At 43.7% G+C, this 24,177-nt stretch overlaps 1 long non-coding RNA gene across 1 annotated transcript in view; it reads right to left on the reverse strand.

Moving 5' to 3' along the window:
- The window catches only part of LOC141581662 (uncharacterized), a 142,085-nt gene that overhangs the window by 114,794 nt on the left and 3,114 nt on the right, over positions 1–24,177 (reverse strand). The window contains exon 2 of the long non-coding RNA XR_012514446.1: positions 1,692–1,853. This is a non-coding gene — a long non-coding RNA (uncharacterized LOC141581662). The remainder of the gene's footprint in view (positions 1–1,691; positions 1,854–24,177) is intronic.

Below are 24,177 nucleotides of genomic sequence, written 5' to 3' on the forward strand. Positions count from 1 at the left end.
AAGGAAATCCTGCACGTTTAATTTCTGGCAGCACATACCTTCTAGTGATTACCTGCTATTACGTGAAAAATCAAATTGCAAATATAGCACAAAGAGTATGATCCTATTTCAGGTAAATAGGTGTAGATCTTAGAATGATATCCACTAAATTATTTACAGCATTCCTCTGTAGATGATGGGATGGCAGACCATTTTTATTTTCATCATTCTCTTATCTGCATTTTCTAAGTTTTCTCCTATAAGCATATATCATTTTTGTAATAAGATTTTTAAGGGTATATAAAAAATAATACTAGCACCTTGCAGTCACATAGTGCTTTGCTGCATCTCACAGCTCTAATCTAATTTCCTATCTGTGAGGTCAGAAGGGCAGGTATTTTTATCCCTCTTTTATAGATGAGGACTCTGAGGAGCAGGGAGTGTGAGATTTGACGTGCCCAAGGTCTGAGAGCAAAGCCGGGACCAGGACCGAGGCAAGGCTGTCAACTCTCAGTTTGTGTGGCTTTGCCCATGCCTGGAGTCAGCCGACTGCAGTTGGGAATACTCAAAGAAGGACCCAGAAACCATGACTGTGTAAGATCAAGAAGCAACAGGACCCAAGGCAACAATGATCCTGGCTTTGGACAGTTGAGAAAGGAAAGGCAGGAGCAAGAAACTATAGGACTATGGGATAAGCAAGCCTCTTGTTTCTGGATCTCCAAAAGGGAAAGAGGTCCCCACCCTCAGCAGCAGGGAACAGAGTGGGTGTCTGGGGAAGGAGGGTTGTATAACAATCACCTCAGGGAAAGATGAGCCCGAGGTGTGAGCTGGTCTGGGGGCGGTGGGAAGCCGTTCAGTTATCACGCAAGTTTAGAGACTGCTATGAGACGCCTGCCTCCTGGGTCCACCCAACATCTAAGACTGTCCTCCCCTGATGCACCTCCCAGTTTTTCCTTAAGGGAAGGGATTGAAGATGGATGAGAGAGGCTACAGTTCTCAAAATGCTCTGCATGAGCACACAGTACCATCCTCAGGACAGCCTATCCATAAAGGCCTGCTGAATTCATGAAATCTGTTACCCAAACCCACAGCACCTACCATGAGACAGGCATGATATGTTGTCACTTCCATTTTGCCAGCAAGGAAACTGGGGCCCAGGCCATAACGTGCCCAAGTTCACCCTGGTGAACATTCAGGTGGGAACTCTGTACCTGTGTTCCTGTCTCCTGATTCAGCCTGCTCTGTGCTCCACACATGGGGCTACCTCTCAGAGGGCCACTTCAGAGACACCTGTGCTTGCTCTTTTGCTACTAAATTGTCCTGAGGCAATATCACATAAACATTACAGAAAATGACTCCAACTGCACTAATTAACTCCCAGGGACATAGCACTCCCCCCAACCCCAAAACCACTCCAGGTTCTGAGTTATGCCACAGCAGGTGTGGGAAGAGAAGACAGGACAGGGTTCAAGGCAAAGTTCTGATGGGATGCAGATGAACAGGAGACAGACGGCATGTCTGGATGATTGCTGCTTTGATTCAAAATTGTTTCATTGCAAATGAGAGGAACCCGGCTCAAATCTGCTCAGGTAGAAAAGAAAATGTCTGTGAAGGATGGGAGAGGAACCTCCTGCCACGTGGTAGGGCTTCTACTGGGCCTGCAAGGTGGGTCAGTGGTCAGGGGTCAGGGCGTGAACATCTCCAGGACTCACATGCTCTTTCCCGCCACGTATTTCAGTTTCTCTTCCATGAGTTGTTGATTTTATTATTTCTTACTGCAGACCAGCTTCCTCCACCTAAGGGGTAACTCGGTACTGAGAAGTTCTTGTGGCTGGGATTAGCAGAGAAGAGATGGACTTCTCTCCTTAGATCTACTGTAAAAATAAATAAATAAATAAATAAATAAATAATAACAACAACAACAAAAACAGGTGAATAATACAATTTGCTTATTCTGGAATCAGATGCTAAACCCTTGGCAAGTCATCACAGCCAGGACAACAGAGTCACACTCAGCAAATATGGTTACAGGGCCCACATCTGCGAGGCTGGGAACATTCAAAGAAGAGGAGCCATTGTTTGTCTTCTGGTTGGCTTTCTCTTGTTTGGAGAGCAGCTTTGTGTAAGGATCCATGCTGGGTTTTTTTGAGCATGAGTTCATCTGTTTTCACAGCTACCCCATCGAGTAGCCCATCATCACCCCTTTGAACAGAGAGAAAGCTGAGACCCAGACAGGTTGAGTTACTTGCTCAGGTTATGCAATTGGTGATGGATCCGAGATGTAAATTCATTTCTTCTTAGCTCCAAAACGTGTTCCCTTTCCTACACCATATTGTCTCTTTAATAGGCATTTAAAGAGCACTTACTGTGTACAAGATCCTGGAAGGCACACATAAACAATCCAAACTGAGGCCTGTCTTTCTAGAGTCTATTTGAGATGACCTTACTCATTCTCAAGAGCATGTAACAGCAGCAGAGGAGTTAACGAATATGGTACCAGGTGCCACATAGTGGAGGGAGGGAAAGGAAATATGCACTTATTGAGTACTGACTGTATGCCAGGCCTTGTACTAAACATTTTCATGTTTCTCCTCTAGACCTGTACCATCCAATCGAGTAACCACTAGTCATGTGTGACTATTTAAAATGAAAATACACTTCCTGTCACTACTGCAATTCAAGTGCTCAGTAGCCATATTGGCTAGTGCCTACCATATTGCACATCACAGATAAGTATTTCTGTCACCACAGAACATTCTATTGAACATCACTGGCTTAGACTAGGAGCTCCATGAGGACAGGCTCTGGACTTGCTCTCTACTCTACATTTTATGCCCAGCACTTCCAGAGTACCTGCCACATGCTGGGCACTCAGTAGTTAATGCATGAATGAATGAACAAATATATATATATATACACACACACACATATGTATATATTTAGATTCAAAGACCACTTCTGGCCCAGCACAGTGGCTCATGCCTGTGATCCCAACACATTGGAAGGCCGAGGCAGGCAGATCACTTGAGCCCAAGAGTTTGAGACAAGCCTGGACAATATGGCGGAACCCCATCTCTACAAAAAAAATACAAAAATTGGCTAAGCATGGTGTCATGTGACTGTGGTCCCAGCCACTCAGGAGGCTGAGATGGAGGCTCACCTGAGCCCAGGAAGTCAAGGATGTAGTGAGCTGTGATTGTGCCACTGTGCTCCAGTCTGGGTGACAGAGTGAAACCCTGTCTTAAAAAAAAAAAAAAAAAAAGACAACTTCCATTAGAAGACTTACTATATAATTAAGTATAACTTTCTGTTAAAATACAAAAAAAAAAAAAAAAAAAAAGGCAGTGGGATGTGCCTGGCTTCTCTTCAGGCAAAGCATTTTGTGGGCAGGGTGGAGCTGCAGAGGGACAGAGCCATCATAGTGACCATTCTGCATTGAGCACCTGTCACTTTCATGCCAACTTATAATTTAAATGACTCCTCTCAAGAACCTTAGAAAGTGAGATTATTATCCCCATTTTATAGTTTACGAAATTGAGACTCAAAACACCTAACTAGTGCACTTAAAATCACACAGAAAATAAATCCCAGAGCGTCCAAAGCCCACACTGTCACCTGCCACTGTACTCCCATCCATTTATTTCCTGTACAGCAGGAGCGTGTCTTGCCCCCAGCATAATGAATTTTCAGATTTGGGGTGAAGCTGACTCCCATGAGCAGGCAGACGGCCAGCACCCTTTTAGTCTCCCCAAGCCCAGCAGACGGAGTCATCCATCAGACACACCTGGCCCAAAGGTGAGCAGCCTCACAGGTTACATCTGCACGCAGAGGAAAAAATAATGAACATAACTCTTTTTCGCCCCCTTGTGGCCAGGTGAGGCAAGGGCTCAGAGAATTGGGGTTGCCCCTTTTGCAATCTGACTGCAGGAAAAGCACCCTGGTGGTCTTGGGGGTGTAAAATCAGCAGGGGCCCCTTCCCTGTCCTAGGATGTACTGAAGGAAGCAGTGAATGATTTTGTCCAAGTGGCCCCATTTGCAGGACGGTTGTGGCTCATTAGCAGAGTATGCACTTTCACCACCACCCCTAAAAAACAAATCACCTTTCCTTCAAGAGCTCTCATCTGGAAGTTTTCGGAGTGTTTCTTTGTCTAATCGCTGTTTTCTTGCTTATTTATTTATTTCCTATTTTTGATTAAAATGTGTTCTATTCTCAGGAGTCCCCATCCCCCAAAGGTCACTTTCCACAGGCTTGATTTAATTAACGGGTGCCGACTTGAAGATGAAAGGTAGGAAACAAAAGGTCTTCCTTATCCAGTCTGAGCCCAAATAAAATCGTATTAACATTTCACCTTTTGTTCCTGTGCAAGAAAGCCTTTGGTGCATTATATCAAAAATTACTGAGATCATTAGAAAGGAAAGAAAGAAAAGGAGTAGACAGCTGTGGCAATGAATTTGTATGTCCCCCCACCAGGTTGTAATAGAAAAGAAAAAGGAAGAGAAAGAAAAAAAGGAGGAAAAAGGGAAAAAAGGAAAAAGAGAGAAAGAGAGACTCCAAATGACAGTGCTGTATCCTAAGCCTTGTTTTGAAGTCAAATTAGGAAAACATCACCATTTGGCAGAAAAGCAAGAGAATATTCTAAAACTACCTGTCCTTTCAGATGGATACCCAAGAATGTAAGCCCTTCTTGAGCACAGACCTTGCCTGTTTCATCAGCATCTCTCCAGCCCTTAGAAAAATGCCTGGCACAGGGTAGCAACTCACTAAATATTTGCCAGACACCTTAGTAAACAGAATCCAGGCAAGCTGGGTTTTCACTAAGTCTGTCTTTAGCTCATTCTGGATGCTAAGGCAGATCACAGCTTCTCTCTGAGCCTGAACAGCTCCATCTGCAAATAGAATATACCTTGTCCTGCTATTCCTGGCCAGTAAGCTGTAAGGACAAAACAAACGTGGAGGCCCGTGGGAAGGTCAGAGCGTCATGTGAAGAGACGCCACCACATTAGGACTAACTCCTCATGTGCTGCCAGTAGCCAAACCCAAGCCCATCCCCTCCCTTTCACCCACAGAGGTGACAAACCAAAAGAAAGAAGTCATGAGCGTATAATGACTACCGCAGAGGAGCAGGAGAGGAAGAAATGCTAAACATCAGCAAACTATTTCTGTTGTCCAAAGGGGAAGAGGGGCTAGAGTCTGTACTTGGATATCCCAGATGCTTATCGAATTACAGCAGGTCTCCACCTTCCTGCCTGGAAGTCCCGAGGCAGTGAATAAACAGTGTGTGACACATAGAGGCCCCCACAGAGGGTAAAGGTCACCAGCTGTGAGCTGCTATAATGAAGAGTTTATTAAAGCCCTGGCAGATAAACCTTCCTGCAGATGAAGGGCTTGTCAGCAGAGTCCCTGTCACCATGCAAGGTCCAAGTGACTCCACAGAGCCCAGCGCAGGCACTCAGCCTGTGAAAAGAGGCTCTCCTCCCTATATTCAATTCTCTTCGCTCATGCAGGTATTTTCCCTCCAACAGAGGAGGCTAATTACAGATGTGTCTTCTGTCTACAATAGGGAAGTGAAGTGCTTTCCTAAGGTTGCATGTGACATTTATGTACAGGATGAGAAATGAATTCACCCCTGCCAGGAAATGGCAAGGAAACTCCGACAAGCCCTGCAGTCTGGTCCTCTCCACTGGAGACCACAGAGTCAAGCCCAGGTTCATTGCAGCCTCAAATTCCTGGACTCAAGCAATCCTCCCACTTCAGCCTCCCAAGTAGCTGAGACTATAGGTGTGCGCCACCATGTCTGGCTAATTTTTAAACTTTTTGTAGAGATAAGGTTTGCTACATTGCCCAGGCTGGTCTCAAACTCCTGACCTCAAGCAATCTTCCTGCCTTGGACTCCCAAAGCACTAAGATTATAGGTGTGAGCCATCGCATCTGATCTGTGTATTTTATCTTTCCTCTTTCTAGCCTCTACTTTAATTTTCTGGTTCAAATCTGGTAATCAGAGTAATCTGTGCTTTCCGAAGGCAGCCTCTGCCATTGCCATTCAGGGAAAATGAGAAAGAGCTGGTCCTTCTCTTCTGTTAAGGATTATTAGGGGTTGGAGACCCTGTTCTTCTGGGCTTCCCTCTCATTGGGCTGCTCATATGGCCTCTCCCAGACTTTGCTTTGGCTTCCCTGGCCAGAGGCAAGCAGCCCAGGGGGAAACACCCTTCAACAATTCCCTTCCTCTCACTGGGCCTGAGTTAGGCATTGTCATTTACTATTAACATCCTGGTGGGCAGACATGCTGACCAGGAGATCCTGCATTTTCAGAAGGGTTTATTAGCCTCTCAATGCAAGCAAGATGATCTGAAAAGAGAGGCTTTCATCCTCTGGGCACTGGACACCTGGGGGAGCCAATGCATGGCTAGGCATTCCTTGGGGATGATTAGCACGTATTTCTTGAGCACCTAATAAGTGCCAGGCCCCAGGCTAGGCATGTGGGATGCATTTGCAAATGAAACAGAGCAAGATCCCTGTCCTTGTGGAGTCCGGACTCCAAAAGAAAAGACAGGAAATAAACATACATAAGAAACAAATTACATAGCATGTTATAAGGTGATAAATGTTATAGGGTCGAAGGAGGTGTGTGGCCTAAGGAAGCAGGATGCCCATGGTCAGGGCTGCAGGGACAGGCAGCAGAGTGGCCCTAACGCTGTCAGGACTGGAGGAGAAGCAGCTGGCCCAGGCTGGGGTTGGAGAGAGGAAGGGCAGGGGCAGGGCAGCTTGCAAAGCAGGGATGCCTGCCCTCGGCAGGGGTTTTTCTGTGAAGGCAAGGAGTGGGTTCCAATGGCGGAAGCAGCTGGCTGAGAGCCACAGAGCAGAGGAAGCAGGAAGAGGATACTCAAAGCAGTCGCGTCTGGCTGGCGCTGGTGCTTCACGGGGAGTGGGTTGGAGACACAGCGGGTGCCCGACTGGAAAGCTCCTTCCTTACCGCAGGGTCTAGCTTTTGTCCCGAGTGGAGGGAGGGCTGGGAATGGACCATGCCTAGAGTCCTGTGAAGGCACCTGAGGAGGCCCAGGAGGAGGACAGTGGCCGTGAGCACCGCTCTCCCAAACGCCGCAGCCACGCAGGACCATGGCGCGCCTCTACCCCTGAGCGTGAGTGTGGTCATGCGACCCACTCTGGCAGCTGCAATGAGTGTGGAAGGGTCGTGCCACTTCCAGGTGCAGTGAGACTCTGATGACCCATGGCTGTCGGCCGCAGCCTCCCTCCCCCTGACAGCTGACCCGTGGCATCGAGGACGGTGGACCTGGATGGTTGCCCAGACCTGAAGCCGGTTTCGTGCGAACAAGAAATAAGCTTCTGTGGCACTAAGAGACTTGAGGTTTGTTTTTACTGCAACATAACTTAGCCTATGGTGACACAAAGACGATTTCAGAGCCTCAGCTCCTCACGAGACTCGAATTTATTCCTGGAAGTGGGGTTGAATCTTCCCAGTTTCCATGTAGTTCAAGGCACCTTCCTCATGGCAGGCTAGTGCCTATCTGGTTCCCACCCTGTGGGGTTCTGCCATTGATTACCATTCATTAGCCCTGATATTTCTCCAGAACTCTGTGAAACTGTTTGAGTCTCCTCTCTTAGGTTTTCCATCCAATAGTGCTGCAAGGCAAGCAGAGAGTGACCCCAGTGAGCTCATTTTGCAGAGGCAGAAACTGAGACACAAGTGAAGCAGGTGACTCAGGGATGGACTCCCAGCCTGGACCTTCCAGGCTGTCGTCTTCCCCTCCTAGGAGCTGAGGAGGGTCCTCATGGGGCTGAGAAGCAGGGAATGCTCTGAGTTAGAAGCCATAAATTTCTTTCTCTCCTTCCTTCCTCCCTTCCTTCTTTCTTTCCTTTTTACTCTGTCTCCTTCCTCCCTTCCTTCCTTCCTCCCTCCCTCCGTCCCTCCCTCCCCCTCTTCCTTCCTTCCCTCCTTCCTTTCTTTCCTTTTTTCTTTCTTTCCTTCCTTCTCCTTCCTTTCTTCCCTCTCTCTCTCTTTCCCTCCTCCCTCCCTTCTTTCTTTTCTTTCTTTATTCTTTCTTTCTTTTCTTTCTCTCCTTCCTTCCTTCCTTCCCTCCCTCCCCCCTCCCTTCCCCTCCCTCCTTCCCTTTCTCTCTCTCTTTCTCTCTTTCTTTCAGACAGGATCTCACTGTCACCCGGGCTAGAATGCAGTGGTGTGAACACAGCCCACTGCAGCCTTCAACTTCCAGGCCCAAGCAATCCTCCCACCTTTGCCTCCCAAGAAGCTGGGACCACAGGCATGTGCCACCACACTCAGCTAATTTTTGCATTTTTTTGTAGAGACGTGGTTTCACCGTATTGCCCAGGCTGAGAGGTCACACATTTCTGATCTTTCCTTGGCCACGAGGGAGACCCTCTGTTGTTCACACCAGGATGTCTCTGAGCAAGACGGAGGCAGCCTGGGGCCTGAGGCATGTCAGGACTCTTCTCCAGTGCCATCCCCACTTGTCCCCTGCCCCGTCTGCCTCAGGCAGGTGGACAGCCTGACAACGTTGCCAGCAGGGGGGCCTTCCTGTTGCCTCGTAACTCACACAGGAGTTTCCCAACCTCCAGAGCGCCACCTCTCCCTTTGCGTTTATTCCACATCAACTCTTACTCATGCTTCTGAGTTTGGTCTCTATGTCACCTCCTCGTGGTGGTCTTCCCCAGTTTCCCGGACAAGTGTTACACCACCTGCTCCTACACTCTAGGTGTGACCCATTCATGACGTCCTGGCCTGTCTCGTCTTGAACAATGTCCATTTCCCCTTCTAGGCTGTAAGCACCCTGAGGGTACAGTCCTTTTCAGTTTTCCTCATCCTAAGGTTTTCAGCATAACAAGCCACACTAAATATTCATAGACAGCATGAATACATTTCCAAAAGCTGTAAAAACAGAAGGGATTTTTGTCTGTCTACATTAAATGGCAATTCCACCTTCCCCAGCTTAGGAAGGATTTCACAGATCCTCTCACCATACGGGCTTGATTGCATTTTAAATAAAAAGACCCTGTCCCCAGACACTGTGGGCAGCCTGCATCAGAGACTTTCCCTGGTAATGAACTTCCCTGGCATTATTGCTGCATTAAATTGTGTTAATCAAATGGGAAGTGGTAAGCGGTTTTCCTCCTCGTGTAATCCTTCCTGAGCTGTACACTCTCAGTGGGAAAATAAAAAGGCCGACACGAATCAGAGTCCAGGATGGATCAAAGAACAGCAGCAGTTTTGATTTGTGTTAATTTTGCATGTACAAGAAAACCCTCGTCATTCCTCCTTGTTAAGAGGAGGCAGAAGCATGACAATAACATGCTGTTTGAAGAGTGACAATGAAAAGCAGAACATTTTGCTCAGACACTAAAGAGGCAGAGGGAGAGGAAGAGCAACTCACATAATGTCACGCTGTCTCTGTACCTGAGAACAAAGCCTGTTTGCTAAACTTATTTGAAGGATCCACATTTTCAGGCATGAGTGGGTGGGTAAAAGCTTTGCTTTCCTTTTACGCCCAGTGGCCTGAAGTCCAGGATTCAAATGAATTCACCTTTCATTCCTTCTTTCAGGGGACAGTGGCTAAACTCTGTGCTAGGCATAGAGAAATGAGTGAGCCACAGCCCTTACTCTCAGGATGCCTCTAGTCTGCTGCAAGAGTGGAAATAATGCCAGGTGCTTACACTACCAGTGGGGAAGTACTGTTGCAATGGCGGAAAGTCTCAGATGCTGGGGAAACACAAGGGCAGGAGATGGGGCTAGGCACGGGTGTTGGGCCTCCAGTATCCACACTGCCCTTCTCCCCCATGGAGCCTTGGCCTTGTCCATGGTCAGAGTGGACAGCCAGCTCTAAAATTCTCCTTCAGAGCCAAGGAGTCTTCCAGTTTCTCAGCCTCAGGAAAAGTTCCCCAAGTGTAAGTGCCTCTCAACAGTTTTCAGTACCAATTCACATGCTTAACAAAGACCATTCAGAGCCGATCTGGAGCAGGTGAAAAGCTCCACTCACATCTGTCATCCCAAAAGTTAGGCTGGAGAAGCTGCAAGATCTCACCTACCATCAGGGATTCTTGTTGACTGTGCCAGATCTTGGGGAAGGAGGAAATGACAAGAGGGAAGTAAGTCAAATGGGCAAAGCAGGTCGGGGACAGACAGGTAGCGCACACTCCCCTTCCACTGGAGTACTCCTCCCTTAAAAGTGAGACACTGAGAAAGGAATTTAGAGTATCAGCGACAACTAGGATGGTTATGGCACAAATCCCCTTCACTGAGCCCTTACTATTTTTCAGGTGCAAGACATTAGTCACTTCACTTGTAATATCACCTTTAATGCCCACTAATTACAATGTTTCAGGTGAGGTGAGTGACTTTCAGAGAGACTCTGAGTTCACACAGTGACAGCCAAAATGTCTGATCAGTTCACCTTCAAGCCCATTCTGTTTTCACTGGAGACTGCTGAGGGGTTCTGAGTGCACTTGCAGTATTTTATGTGGTTTATATAAGCTAGAGAGTAGCAGAGCAGAAGTGGCCCAAGATTTTAAAAAGCCATTACATTTTCAGACTGTTACTTGCTGTGGAAGATTGTGCCCATTTTGTATTTGGGAAACGCAGGAACCAGCAATATTATAGAGGTGTTGTGGCATTTCACATGGCACTGGTAAGCTAGACACCTCTGATGAAATCGGGGTCCCAGATGCTCCAGAGCCCTTGTCTTGGGTAGGACAGGGCTACTGGGATGGGGAGTGAATGGAAGGACCCTGGGCTGGAAGCAGGACATCCTGGCCCAAGATGCTTCTCTGCCATTCACTCACCGCAGACCTTTAGGCAGTGACATTTGTTCACATTTGTCCATCAGAAAAATGAGGTTACTTATACCTGCTAGTTGTAAGCATGTTGTACGTAATTAGTGATCAAAGATGATGACTGTGAACATCTCCCAAATAGGACTTGCTCCACCAATGTGGAGGAGTGTCAGTGTCAGCTGAAATGGATCTGGAATGAGTCACAGGGAAAGAGGGAAAATATGCTCAGCACGCATAGCCAGTGTGAGGAACAAGAATGCAACTCACATAAAAAGAGCAGAACAGCCAGAGGCAGTGTCTCACTCCTATAAACCCAGCACTTTGAGAGGCCGAGGTGGGTGGATCACCTGAGGGTGAGAGTTCGAGACCAGCTTGGTTAACATGGTGAAAATTCATCTATACTAAAAATACAGAATTAGTTGGACATGGTGGTAGGCACCTGTAATCCCAGCTACTCGAAAGGCTGAGGCAGGAGAATTGCTTGAACCCAGGAAGTGGAGGTTGCAGTGAGCCAAGATTGAGCCACTGCACTCCAGCCTGGGCAACAGAATAAGATTCCATCTCAAAAAAAGAAAAAAAGCAGAACCAGTGTACACACACACACACACACACACACATACACACTGTATATCTCAATAATGAGGTGGAGAAATATACTTTTCTCCTCCTTATTTATTTATTAAAATATTTCTGAGTATTTGCTATATTCCAGGCCCACTAAAGAAACAGCAACAGCAATAAACAAGAGAGACAAAGTTTGTTATTTCATTGAGATTAACAGGAGTTGACCTACAATCAAGGACGTAATAATTGATTGTTAGCTCCTTCCCATGATGCTCCATATTGTTCCTCAAGATGAATCTTTTTTCTTTTTTCTTTCTTTCTTTTTTTTTTTTTTTTTAAGTAGGGGCCTCCCTCTGTTGCTGAGGCTGGAGTGTAGTGGTATGATTATAGCTCATTGCAGCCTCAACTTTCTAGGTTCAAGGAATCCACCTGCCTCAGATTCCTAAGTAACTGAAACTACAGGTGTGCACTACGGTATCCAGCTAATTTTTCTTTTCTTTTCTTTTCTTTTCTTTTTTTTTTTTTGAGAGACAATGCCTTGTTCTGTTTACCAGGCTGGTCTTGAACTCCTAGGTTCAAACAATCCTCCTGCCTCAGTCTCCCAAAGACCTGGGATTAGAGGGCATAAGTTTTAATGGCTGCATAATATTTCACTGTTTAGATTACCGTAATTTAGTCTCCTAGTATTTGGCATCTGGTTTTTTTCATTGTAGTTTGTAATTTAAGGGAATTACACAAATTTATGCCTACATTAATAAATATTTCCTTAGGATATGAGCAAAGAGGTGGAAATGTTGAGTCAAGGGGTGTGAACATTTCTGGAGAGTTTGCTGTACCTATTCCCAAAGCTAACCCCAATTTCTACCACCATCTGTAAAATATGAGACTCAAAACTCAGACCTCTTGGAATTAAACTAGAAATCAATAACAAAGACATCTGGAAAAAATCTTCAAATATATAGAAATTAAATAAACAACATACTTCTAAATGATCTGTAGGTCAGAAGGAAATCTCAGAGAATTAAACAATAGTTTGACTGAATAACTGAAAAATGTAAAACACAGCATATCTAATTTATGAGATGCAGCTAAAGCAATGTTTAAAGAGAAAGGTACAACATTAAATGCTTATATTTAATAAAATAAAGGTTTCATATTAACAATCTAGTATTTATCTTTTAAAAAACTGAAAAAGACTTTAAAAAGCAAGCAGAAGAAAAGGGAGATAAGAGTGGAAATCAATAAATTTAAAAACAGAAAAATAGAGAAGTCAAAAAAAGTTGGTTCTTTGAAAAAAATAATAAAATTGATAAATGTCTAGCCAGATGCTAAAAGAAATAGAAACAACACAAATTACTATTATTTGGAATGAAAGTGAGAATTTCACTACAGACTATACTGATGTTAAAACTTTAATGAGAGAATACTATGAACAGCCAGATACATATAAATTTGACACCTTAGATAAAATTGTTCAAGTCCGTGAAACCACAAATTGCTAAACTCATCCAAGAATAAATAGACAATCTAAGTAGCCCATTATCCGTAAAGAAATTGAAATTATAGCTTAAAATCTTCTCAAAATGAAAGCTGCAGACTCAGATTGTCCCTCTGTGAATTATACCAAACATTTAAAGAAAATTTTCTACACATGTTCCAAAAACATAGAAGAGGAAACACTTCTCACTTATTTTAAGAGGCCAGCACTACCTTGATCCGAAAACCAGAAAATGACAATGCAAGAAACCTACAGACCAATAGCTCTCATGAATACAGTCACAAAAATTCTCAACAAAATATTTGCAAATCCGGTCCAGTAATATATTAAAAGGATAATGTATCATGGCCACATGCCAGGAATTCAAAGCTGGCTCAACATTTAAAAATCAGTCACCATAATCTTCCATATTAGCAGATTAAAAAGAAAAATTGCAATTGATACAAAAAAAAGAAAGCATTAAAAAGAACTCAACATTTATCCATGATAAAAACTCTCAGAACTTCTTTAACCTGATAAAGGTCACCCATTTAAAAAACTACCACCAACATCATATTTAATGATTTTTAAAATACATGCTTACATCCTAAGATAGGAAACAAATAAAAGATGTTCACTCACACAACTCCAATTTGTTATGAAAATCCTGTCTTAGGTAATAAGACCAAAACCAAAAAAGACACAGAACTAAAAAAGAAAGAAAGAAAACTCTCTTTATTCATAAATAACATGACTGTATACATAGAAAATCCCAAAGAATTCTATCTTCAAAAAAATGCAAAAACAAAAATGAGAACTATTGAGCTTAGTGAGGTCAAGAGTTGTCTACCTGCCAGAAATGAGTAGTTGAAAACTGTAATATTAGAAAATAACATGTACAACAGTTTCAGAAAAACTAGCTACATAGATATAAATCTAACAAAGATGTGTGCAAGATCTGTTTCCTGAAAACTACAAAACAATGATGAAAGAAATTAAAGAAGATCTAATAATTGAAGAGACATGCTGTGCTCATGTATTAGAAAATTCAGCATAGCTAAGATACCAATTCTCTTCCAAATTGATCTAGATATTTAACGAAATTTTAATCAAAATCCCAGCAGGAATTTTTGTAGATATAGACAAATTAATTCCAGGATTTACATGAAAAGTCAAAATAGTAGCCAAAAAAACTTTTTTAAAAGAGCAAAGTTGAAGAACTTCATATTTTCTGCTTTTATTTCAACTTTTATTTTAGATTCAGGGAATATACATGCAGATTTTTTACCTGGGTATATTGCATGATGCTGAGGTTTGGGGTAGAAATGATCCCATCACTCAGGTACTAAACATACTACTCAAAGATTAGTTTTTCAATCCTGGTCCACTTTCTTCCCTCTCTTCCCCTTCCAGTAGACCTCGATGTCAATTGTTACCATCTTTATGTCCATGAGTACCCAGTATTTAGCTCTGACTTATAAGTGAGAACATACAGTATTTGGTTTTCTGTTCTGCATTAATTCACTTAGGAAAATGGCCTACATCTTCAGCTATGTTACTGTAAAGGAACATAGTTTCTTTCCTTTTTATGGCTGCATAGTATTCCATGGTGTATATGTGCCACATTTTCCTTATTCAATCCCATAGAATCAACATAGCTATTATGGACAGCTGTTATGGACAGGTAGGTTGATTCCATATCTTTACTATTGTGAATAGTGCTATGATGAACATGAAAGGAGATGTGCTTTTTTAGTAGAATGATTTCTTTTATTTTGGGTAGATACATAGTAATGGAGTTGCTAGGCTGAATGGTAGTTTCATTTTAAGTTCCTTGAGAAATCTCTAAACGGCTTTACACACTGCATGAATTAATTTACATTCCCACAAACAGTGTGTAAGCATTCCCTTTTCTCTGCAGCTTCACCAACATCTGTTGTTTTTTAATTTTTTAATGATAACCATTCTGACTGGTGTGAGATGATATCTCATTGTGGGTTATGATTTGCATTTCTCAGATGATTAGTGGGAGAATTATTCCATATAATAGTTGACCACTTGTATGTCTTCTTTTGAAAAGTGTCTGTTCATGCTTTTTGCCCATTTTTAATAGAGTTATTTGTTTTCTGCTTGTACAGAAAACAAATAATTGTTCAATTGTTAAAGTTCCTCGTAGATTCTGAATCTTCATAGATTCTGAATATTCGATATTTGTCAGATGCATAGTTTGCAAATATTTTCTCCCATTCTTTAGGTTGTCTGTTTACTCTGTTGATGATTTGTTTTGCTGTGCAGAAGCTCTTGAGTTAATTTCTGTATATGGTGAACCGTAGAGGTCCAATTTCATTCTTCAGCATATAGCTAGCAAGCTATCCCAGCATCATTTATTGAATAGAAAGTCCTTTTCCTATTGCTCATGTTTGTCAACTTTGTAAAAGATTAGATAGCTGCGTGTGGCTTTATTTCTGGATTCTCTATTCTGTTCCATCACATACTATCTGATTTTAAGACTTACTATAAAGCTATAGTAATCAAGATGGTACAGTATTGGCCAAAGGATAGACACATAAATCAATGAAACAGAATGGAGATTCCAGTGATAAGCCCACATAAATACAGTGTATTGATTTTTCACATAGTGCCAAGGCAATTCAATGGAGAAAGAATAGTCTGTTCAACACATGGTATTTGAACAATTGAACACATCTATGCTAAAGAAAGGAATAAAAAGAGACCTAACTTTTTTTGAAAAAAGGAAGGAAAGAAGGAAAGAAGAAAGGGAAGGAAGGAGGAAAGAGAAAGTACATTGATATATCTCACACCTTATACAAAAATCAAAATAGACCACAGATGTTAACTATAAAACTTTTGAAAGACTATATAGGATGAAAAACTTTGTGACCTTAGGTTAGGTAAAGAGATCTTAGACATTTTTGCATACCAAAAAAATCAATAAAAAAAAAAGTAATAAATTAGACTTCACTAAACAGATTGTGTTCTGCAAAAGACACTGTTAAGAGAATTTTAAAAACTACAAAATGAGAGAAGTTATTTACAAATTACATAAATACTTGTACCCAGAATATATAAATAGCTCAAAACTCAACAATAAGGAAAACAACTCAATTAAAAAGTGGACAAATATTTGAACACACTTCACAAAGAAAATATGTGGATGGCAAATAATCACATGAAAAGATGATCAACATCATTAGTCATTAGGGAAATGCAAATTAGGGCCACAATGCGATGCTACTGTATGCCTATTAGAATAACTTTTTTTAAAAAAAGGAAAAAACAACCTGATACCAAGTACTGCAGAGGATATGTAGTAATAAACTCGTTGCTGGTTGGAAGGCAAAATAGCACAACCACTCTGGAAAATAATTGTGGCAGCTTCTTATCTTATAAAGTTAAGCATACACTTAATATATAAGCCAGTAATCTCATGCCTAGGTATTTATTCTACAGAAATAGAAACTTGTCTTCAGATAAAACTCTACATATGAATGTTTATAGGGCTTTCTCTGTAACCACTCAAAATTGGAAACAACCTAAATATTCTTCAATGGATTTAAAAACTATGGTACATCTCCACAATGGAAAACTACTCAGCAATAAAAAGGAACAAACTATTGATGCACAAAACAACATGATCTCAAAGGCATTTTGCTGAGTGAAAAAAGCCAGAGGCAAAGACTGCTGCATACCCTATGATTCTATACATATGAAAAGCAAAACTGTAGGGACAGAGAACAGATCAGTGGTTGCTAAGGACCAGGCTGAGAGTTTCACTGCAAAGGTACACATGAAGGAGTTTCTGGGGTGATAGAACTGTTCTGCATCTTGACTGTAGTCGCGTCTGTTTGTTAAAACTCATACAACTGTACAGCCCCACAAAAAGGTGATCTGTTTTACTATTTATAATTTAGAAAAAAGTAAGCCTCTTGAACCAGGCTTCTTCCCACCACACTACACAGTCCTCAAAGAGGCCAGGCATCACTCAGCAAGTGCTGGTCCACTGCAGCTGTATAGAGTATAATGCACAACTGTTCAATTTCGTCTCCCAGAAGCAATTTTCTCTCTTAATTACAACTGTATTTTTAATTGCAAAAACCTTGCTTTCCCATTTCAGGTGTTCTGGGTGGAAGCGTAATTAATTTGGGTCATAAGATTGCTGTGCTTTCTACATCCTGCTCCTCTGTCATCCCAAACTTTCATGGTCTCTGCCTATTTCTAAATCTTGTCCCAACACTTCTCATTAGTTAGGCTGCATGTGTTTGTAAATTAACAGCTTTCTGAAAATAATATGGAGACTGTATTATCCTACAGGACTAGAAGTTCAAAAGTTTAGCAGTATAAAGGTTGATTAATTCTATGAACACATGCATCTAATCAGGGCTTTACTATCAAGGAAAAAGGCAATGAGAGAGATGGCTTAGGCATTAGGCAACCAACAATGTCTTCTGTGTCCTCTCGTCTCTGCCACTACACCTAATAGTCTTCTTTTCAGTCTCACTCTGTCGCCCAGGCTGGAGTACCGTGGCACGATCTTGGCTCACTGCACCCTCCGCCTCCTGAATTCAAGTGATTATCCTGCCTTAGTCTCCAGAGTAGCTGAAATTACAATCACCCGCCATCATGCCCAGCTGAATTTTGTTTTTTTGTATTTTTGTAGAGATAGGGTTTCACCATGATTGGCCAGCCTGGTCTTGAACTCCTGACCTCAGGTGATCCACCTGCCTTGGCCTCCCAAAGTGCCTGGATTATAGGCCTGAGCCACTGTGTCCAGCCACCCTAGTAGTCTTCCAATATTAATAAGTTACCCTTTGCCTAAAGTACCCTCACCCATTTCCATATCTTGTAAACAAGCAGTCCTAACTGTTGGGCAGGTTTGACGAGATGTTGTTTCACCACTGAAATGTAGAACTTTGGAGTCAGGAGCAGGTTGGACTGCTCACTATGGTACTATATCTCCAGCACCTAAAACACTGCCTGGCATATGGCAGCAATAGAAAATTTGATTGTCAACCAACCAGTCAACAAAATGATGAGAATATGGGCTGTGTGAGGGCACACATTTTTGTTTATTTTGTTTGCTGTTGAATCTCCAGTGCCCAGAATAATGCCTAGCACATGGTTGTCATTCAATTAATATTTGCTGCATAAATGTAGTCTGGAAATATAGCTTTAAACAAGTCAAACAAGCTCTGAGTCCCTAGAGGTATTGGGACACACGAATAATTAGCCTTAAGAGCTTGCTTCTAACAGCCACTCTCAGGAACAGAGAATGCGCCTCTGAGAATCCAAGGGCAAACCAGGCCGCTTTCTTCAGCATTGATCTGCCCTTTTGCATTGCCATCTGGTCCCCTCAGGATGTTCCTCAAGGAAAAAAAGGAAGAAACCAAATAAAATTAAAGATGTTGCCAGATGCTCCCAGCAGAAGCAATGTCTTGGGTAAAAATTTCCAAAGCCCACTGATACATTAATTGGAGCTGGGAGTTTGGGGATGTGAGGAAGAGACAGGTATAAAATGCACGCTTTTCTGGAGACAGTCTCTAGGAGGAAGGACTTGAGGACCACAGGTAGAGTTCATAGCATCACAGAGCAGAATACTGGCAAAGCCCAGCACCACGCTCTAAAACTGCTTAGATGGCACCTTCCCCACTTCACCCCTTGGCGTCCTGCAGGGAAAAATCTGTGTTTCTCTTTCCTGCATTCATTCTGTGGTTGTGAACGCACTGCCCTTTCTGTTTCATCCAGTTAGCAGATGTTCTGGAACCTTCCAACAGGAGGTCTGCAGGGCAATGTGTCTGAAATGCAGCTCTCCTCCTCCTCCTGTCGATGCCACCCCTGGCTGTGCCAGCACTGTGCAGTACAGGCAGAGCATGCAGTGTCCTCGATCCTGGCTTATGTCATCCTGATTTGCTTCATCCCCCAAGCTGGAAACTGCACTCATTTTAACCTTCTCTCCTTGCCCATCTCCTGCATGCAATGAACCACCGATTGTGGCTTCTGACTGCCTCTGTGACCTGTCCCACCTCTTCACCCATCAGTCATTGGCTGTTCCCATCTCTCATCTGAACCACCTCAACCATCTTGGGTGTTATCACCTTGTCCAATGACTCTGCCCACTCCAGTCATTTTTCACATCACCCCCTGAATTCTCTTTGTGAGACACCACCCTAATCTCACCACTCCCCTGCTCACAAACGTTTGAGGGATTCTTTGCTTCCTCCTCAGGGCATCGAGGGCCCACGGCACTCAGACAGCACTCACCCCTTCCAGCTCTGTGGTTCTGCTCCTCTTCTGCCCCACACCCACATCAGCATTCCCTTGAGCTCAGTCCTGCTAGAGTATAGATCACACCACCTGACAATTGCTCACACGTCCATCTTCTCCCAGCACGGTGACGCTTGACAATCCAGGACCATGGTTTCATGTGTGTATCTCTCTCTCTCCAATGCCTCACTGTTTCCCAAGGCAAACTGCTCCCAGCCAGTTCAGCTGGCTTCACAGTCTTCCTCCCACAAGTTTGTTCCCAACCCATCCTACTCCTCCTATTATTGCCTCTACTTGCTTGCCCCCTTAGACTTTGTTCTTGATACCCAAATGCCACTCATTTTGTAAGCCCACTTCATCCATGCAGCCTTCCTGACAGCTCCTGCTTGCTCTTGTTTGCTCTATTTTTCCAGAGTGGAAGCTCCACATGAGTTCTATCCTCTCTTTCTGGTCTACTCTTCCATTTCCACTGCTTAGAACAATGCATGTTTCTAAGATGAGGAAAGATGAGAAAAGGAAGGAAAAAGGAAAGAAGGAAGGAAGGAAGGAAGGAAGGAAAAAGGAAGGTTGGCCTTCCAGCACTTAAACATTACCATATCCTAGTCTTTGTTTTTCCTTTTTGTTTATGGATTTGTCTAGCCTATATAAGAGGTCAGAGAAGGGAGAAAAATTATTATTGCTTGAAGCAATCAGAGGTATTACAGTTTCTGGGCATATGCAGGACTTAACATGCATATACCAATTCAATAAATATTTACTGAGCACCTACTCATGGCGCTGGTCACTAGGTACAGTAGTAACCAGGACAGACACGTGGCCCCTGACATGAATGATTCAGCAATCAGGAGTGCTGGAGTAAGGAAAGAAGCACAGGCATTTAGTTGGCATGCACTAGTGGGGCTGTGTTTGTTGTTAAGATATTAAAATAAGTCCAGACCCTTTTTAAAATAGCTACTACCTTGTGCTCCCCCAGTAACTCTTCTGCAACCTCCACTGCCCTGAGCCATCATCTGAGAGTCTTCAGATCTCCCTGCAGCTTGAAAACCAAAGGGTTCCACCTGGCAGAGCAGGCAGGGCCCAGGTGCTATCACTGACTGACATGTGTTCTAATTCCATGATGCCTTTTGCTGTATATGTTGCTACATATTTTGAGTGTCACCTCTGGGTGGAAGGACAACTGGGATGTCAGGATGGGGTAATCCAGTGAGGACTTGGCCCTGTTTGCCCTTTTTCCACACGTGCTTTTTTAACCTCCTTTCCATATGAGAAATAAGAACCTAAAGGGGAGGTGATTTCACCGTGATGACCAAGACACAAACATTACCAGAAAACTCAATTCAAAGTTAAAAACGAGCTGAATTCCAATGTGGAGAATCTAGGTGGGGATCAGCTTATTAAAGAGCTGAAGACCGTGGTAAGAAGTTTGCAAGTGAAAGTCAACACCGGGGCTTGAACTCTTTCCTCAGGGTAGGCAGACTTCCAGAGCTTTCATTTTATTTTGCATCAATGCTAATATCCTGCTTGTGATATTATGCGATGATTTTGCAAAATGTTAATCATTGGGAGAAACTGGGCAATATGCACAAGTGATCACTCTGAATTCTTTTTGACAAATGCATGTGACTCCACAATTACCTCAATAATAATTTCTTTAAAGAAAAAATACCTTAAATTCAGTAGATTTCTTCTCATACTGAAGGCCTGGTAAGAGACTGGCAGAGTCTTCTATAAATTGAACGGTAGGCAGAGAGGGTGTGGGGCATTGGGAAGACCAGAGGACCTCCTGCTAAAAAGGCAATAGGGGGGCCTAGGGCAGCTGAAAAGGCATCCCCACCTGAAGGCTACCGCAACCCAGGCTCAGACCCCAGATCTGATGTCCCGTCTGCTAGGACCACCGGCATCGTGGCCCCTCCAGTTCTTCTCTGGCCCTTTGGGTGTGCAAAGGATATCAGTTGTTTTTATCTGCCTGACAACCCTTCCATCATGCAAGAGCAAACTGCTTCTGCTGGTGAATTCCCCCTTCCCATGTCACATGTTTGTGGAGCAGCTGCCATTCCCACTGCCCTACCTATGGGGTAAGGAAAAAACAAACACAGCCGGGCTAATCATAGTCTTCCTTCTTATAGGCAGCAATTTCTGGCCCAACTTTGGCCTCAAGACCAGAGCTGGAACAATCTGAGTCCATCATGGAGCTTTTCCCTCCTATGTGGCTGGAGAAGCACTCTTTCTTTTGACATTGCTGAGTTAGATGATGCAAGCCTGGATCTGGGCAAGGTAATGCCCACTCTCCCTCACTGCAGGGACAGAGTCCATCACTGGCAGAGTGATGGAGGCCAATATGAAGAGAATCCATGAAATGAGAGTAAGAAACAGAGGAAGCAAGCAACCTCACCTGAACCTCTGGAGGCCTTGGCCTCCAGTTACATAAGACAGTGTATCTTGTACACTTGAGCCAGCTTGCACTGGGTTTCTGTCAGTAACCCATGGCTTAACCTTTCAAGAAGCAGGCCTGTGAACTTACACTGACGTCCTCAGCACACAGCCTTAACCAACTGGTCCCTGCGAACACCCTCCAATACCTTCCCTGGCCATGATAGTGAAAACAGGACATGTTTCTAACAGAGACAAACCACTAGTTCCATGGATGATAAATGGATGAGACTGCAGAAGGGCCATGCCAAGGCAAGATGCCACATACAACTCTCCCATACACATAGATGCTGCACAAAGATCCTTGCAGTCCTTCTGCTGAGGCAGCTGGCTGTTCCAAAAGATAATACTGTTTATATGAGCTATTAGTGTCTATGCAAAAAAAGATGAGTCTGGCAGAGAGGAAAATTTGTTGTAAACAACTCCATCTCTATCTCAGAGTCGAGGTTCCTACTCTGGGCACTCTTTCGGGGATAGTTTGCCAAAAACCTGCTAGTTATGAACAGCATCCTAGGCACTGTGGAAATGGAGAGATCAGCAAGACTGGAGTCTTTCCCTCAGGAACATGGGCTCTTTGGGAGGATGGGCACCAACAATAGGTATAACACAGTCGGGTTAAAAGCAGGGTTCTGAAATCAGAAAGTTTAGATTCAGAATCCAGCTTGGCCCAACCTATGAGCAGCCAGGAACCAGACACAGACATCAACCACATTTCTTTAGCAAGAAACCACGTATCTGATTTTGTGTCTCAGTTTTCTTCTCAGTGAAGTGACAATAGCAGCATTGATGAGAATCTCAGTGGTGTGGTGAGGACTCAATGGGATAACACATGTAAAACTCCTGGCAGATAGTGCATACTTGGTAAATGCTATCTGTATCATTTTTATCATCATCATCACCGTCATCATCATCATCAATCATTAGTACTCTCATTATCACCGATACTACAATGAGGACTTCAGAATAAGCCATGAAGGAAGCCAGAGTTCTGTAGGAATAAGAAGAGAACGTAATTGAGGGGTCCCAAGAGGCATTCTGGAGGAGATGCCAGGAGCTGGACGTGGAAGTACAGATAGGTGCAGGGAGGATGCTCTTAGAGCTACAAGGCCAGGAGGAATTGAGACTAGAGCCAGAGTCATGTCTGCTTTTCTAACCCCCTGGGATTTAGTATAGACCATCATGTAGAAGCAAGGGAGGTACCCAAACTCCCAAGAACCTAAGGTCTGAACCACATTATTGCATATGATCTTAGACTTGCTGCTAGGTCTACAGCTTGGTCCTCGGGTGTGAGAGGATGCATATCTTGTCCCTAAAATCCTGAATTGGTCAGCCTACTGTGGTCTCTCTGGGCCAGAACTTCAAGCCTCATGAAGATGTGCTCCTTAAGCCCCTCCTAAGTCCCATTCTCCTGAAGGCTTCCCTGTCCAGCTTGAACGGGCCCTATCCAGCACAGCCCTCAGCATGGTGCCTGGCATGTGGCAGGCTCTCCACACATGCATGATGAATATATGAACCTCTTGAGCATACTGCAGTCTCACTTAACCCTGAGCTATAGCCTCTGTTACATGATAAGACACATGAAATCTTGGCCGGTCCATGCTTCCTCTGACTCATTCCTATCTGTGGGCAGCCAGGTGCCCAGAAATGGACAGCAGGCCCTCTGAGAATGTGATTTCTCCTCTAGGTGGTTTCCCTTCTGAGAGCCTCAAGAGTCTCCACTTGGCCACATGACTCTAGAAGAACTTGTAAGGAAGTCCTTACCAGAGGAAGTCTTAGGTAATGGCTATCCACCCACACCATCACCCAAACACACACACAATCTAAGGTAACTCAGTGGATATCTGTTGTTTCTGCCTGCCCAAACTCATTCTTGTCTTGTTCTGGCAACAGCTACTCAGCTGTCCTCTGAAGGGCGTGTTCCTCACTCTTCCCCTGTGTGGTTAGGGTGTGGCCGACATCTATCCCCACTTATTCCACAGGTGGGCACTTAATCTGGGCTTACTCAATCTTTATGTTCCATCCCCCTGGCCATGGTGATCTGTTCAGGGGTAAAGAAGTGATCCCAGCTGGTTCAATGAGGGAAAGACTTGAAACTTTGATGAAACTATTGGGACTAGAAGCTATCTTCACAGACAGGGGCCCATGGCTGCCTGTAGCCAATTTGGTACCTCATGAGGACAACCTGTCCCAGGATGAGGCCAACATGGAGGAAAGCAGGACTGGGATATGATCAAGGAGCATTTGAGTGGCTGGAGATAGCTATGCCTGAAGCTGATATAATTTGGTAAGATAATACTCTTTTTTGCTTATCCTAATTTAAATTGGGTTTTCTGTCCCTTGCGACTGAACGAGTCCTAATGGCACAAGTAGGGCAGCCAGAAGGCCAGCTCATGTGTCCAAGAAAACCCTGTCTTGAACTCTAGATCAAAGAGGTTTTGTTCCTGGGAACTAGTCTTTTCTACTTATTCAACAAATACCTGTTGATCCTCTGTGAAAGACTTGGGAAACTATTTTTTATCTCAAAAATCTCAAGAATGATGAATGCAGTGGTTATGGGGTAGTCATGGATGGAGGAGGAGATGAGTGGTGAGACCTGAGGAAGGAAAGACATGCATATTGGTTGAGTTGGGCAAGAACATGGAAT

The sequence above is a fragment of the Saimiri boliviensis genome, chromosome 1 (assembly GCF_048565385.1).
Source record: "Saimiri boliviensis isolate mSaiBol1 chromosome 1, mSaiBol1.pri, whole genome shotgun sequence".
Lineage (NCBI taxonomy): Eukaryota > Metazoa > Chordata > Mammalia > Primates > Cebidae > Saimiri > Saimiri boliviensis.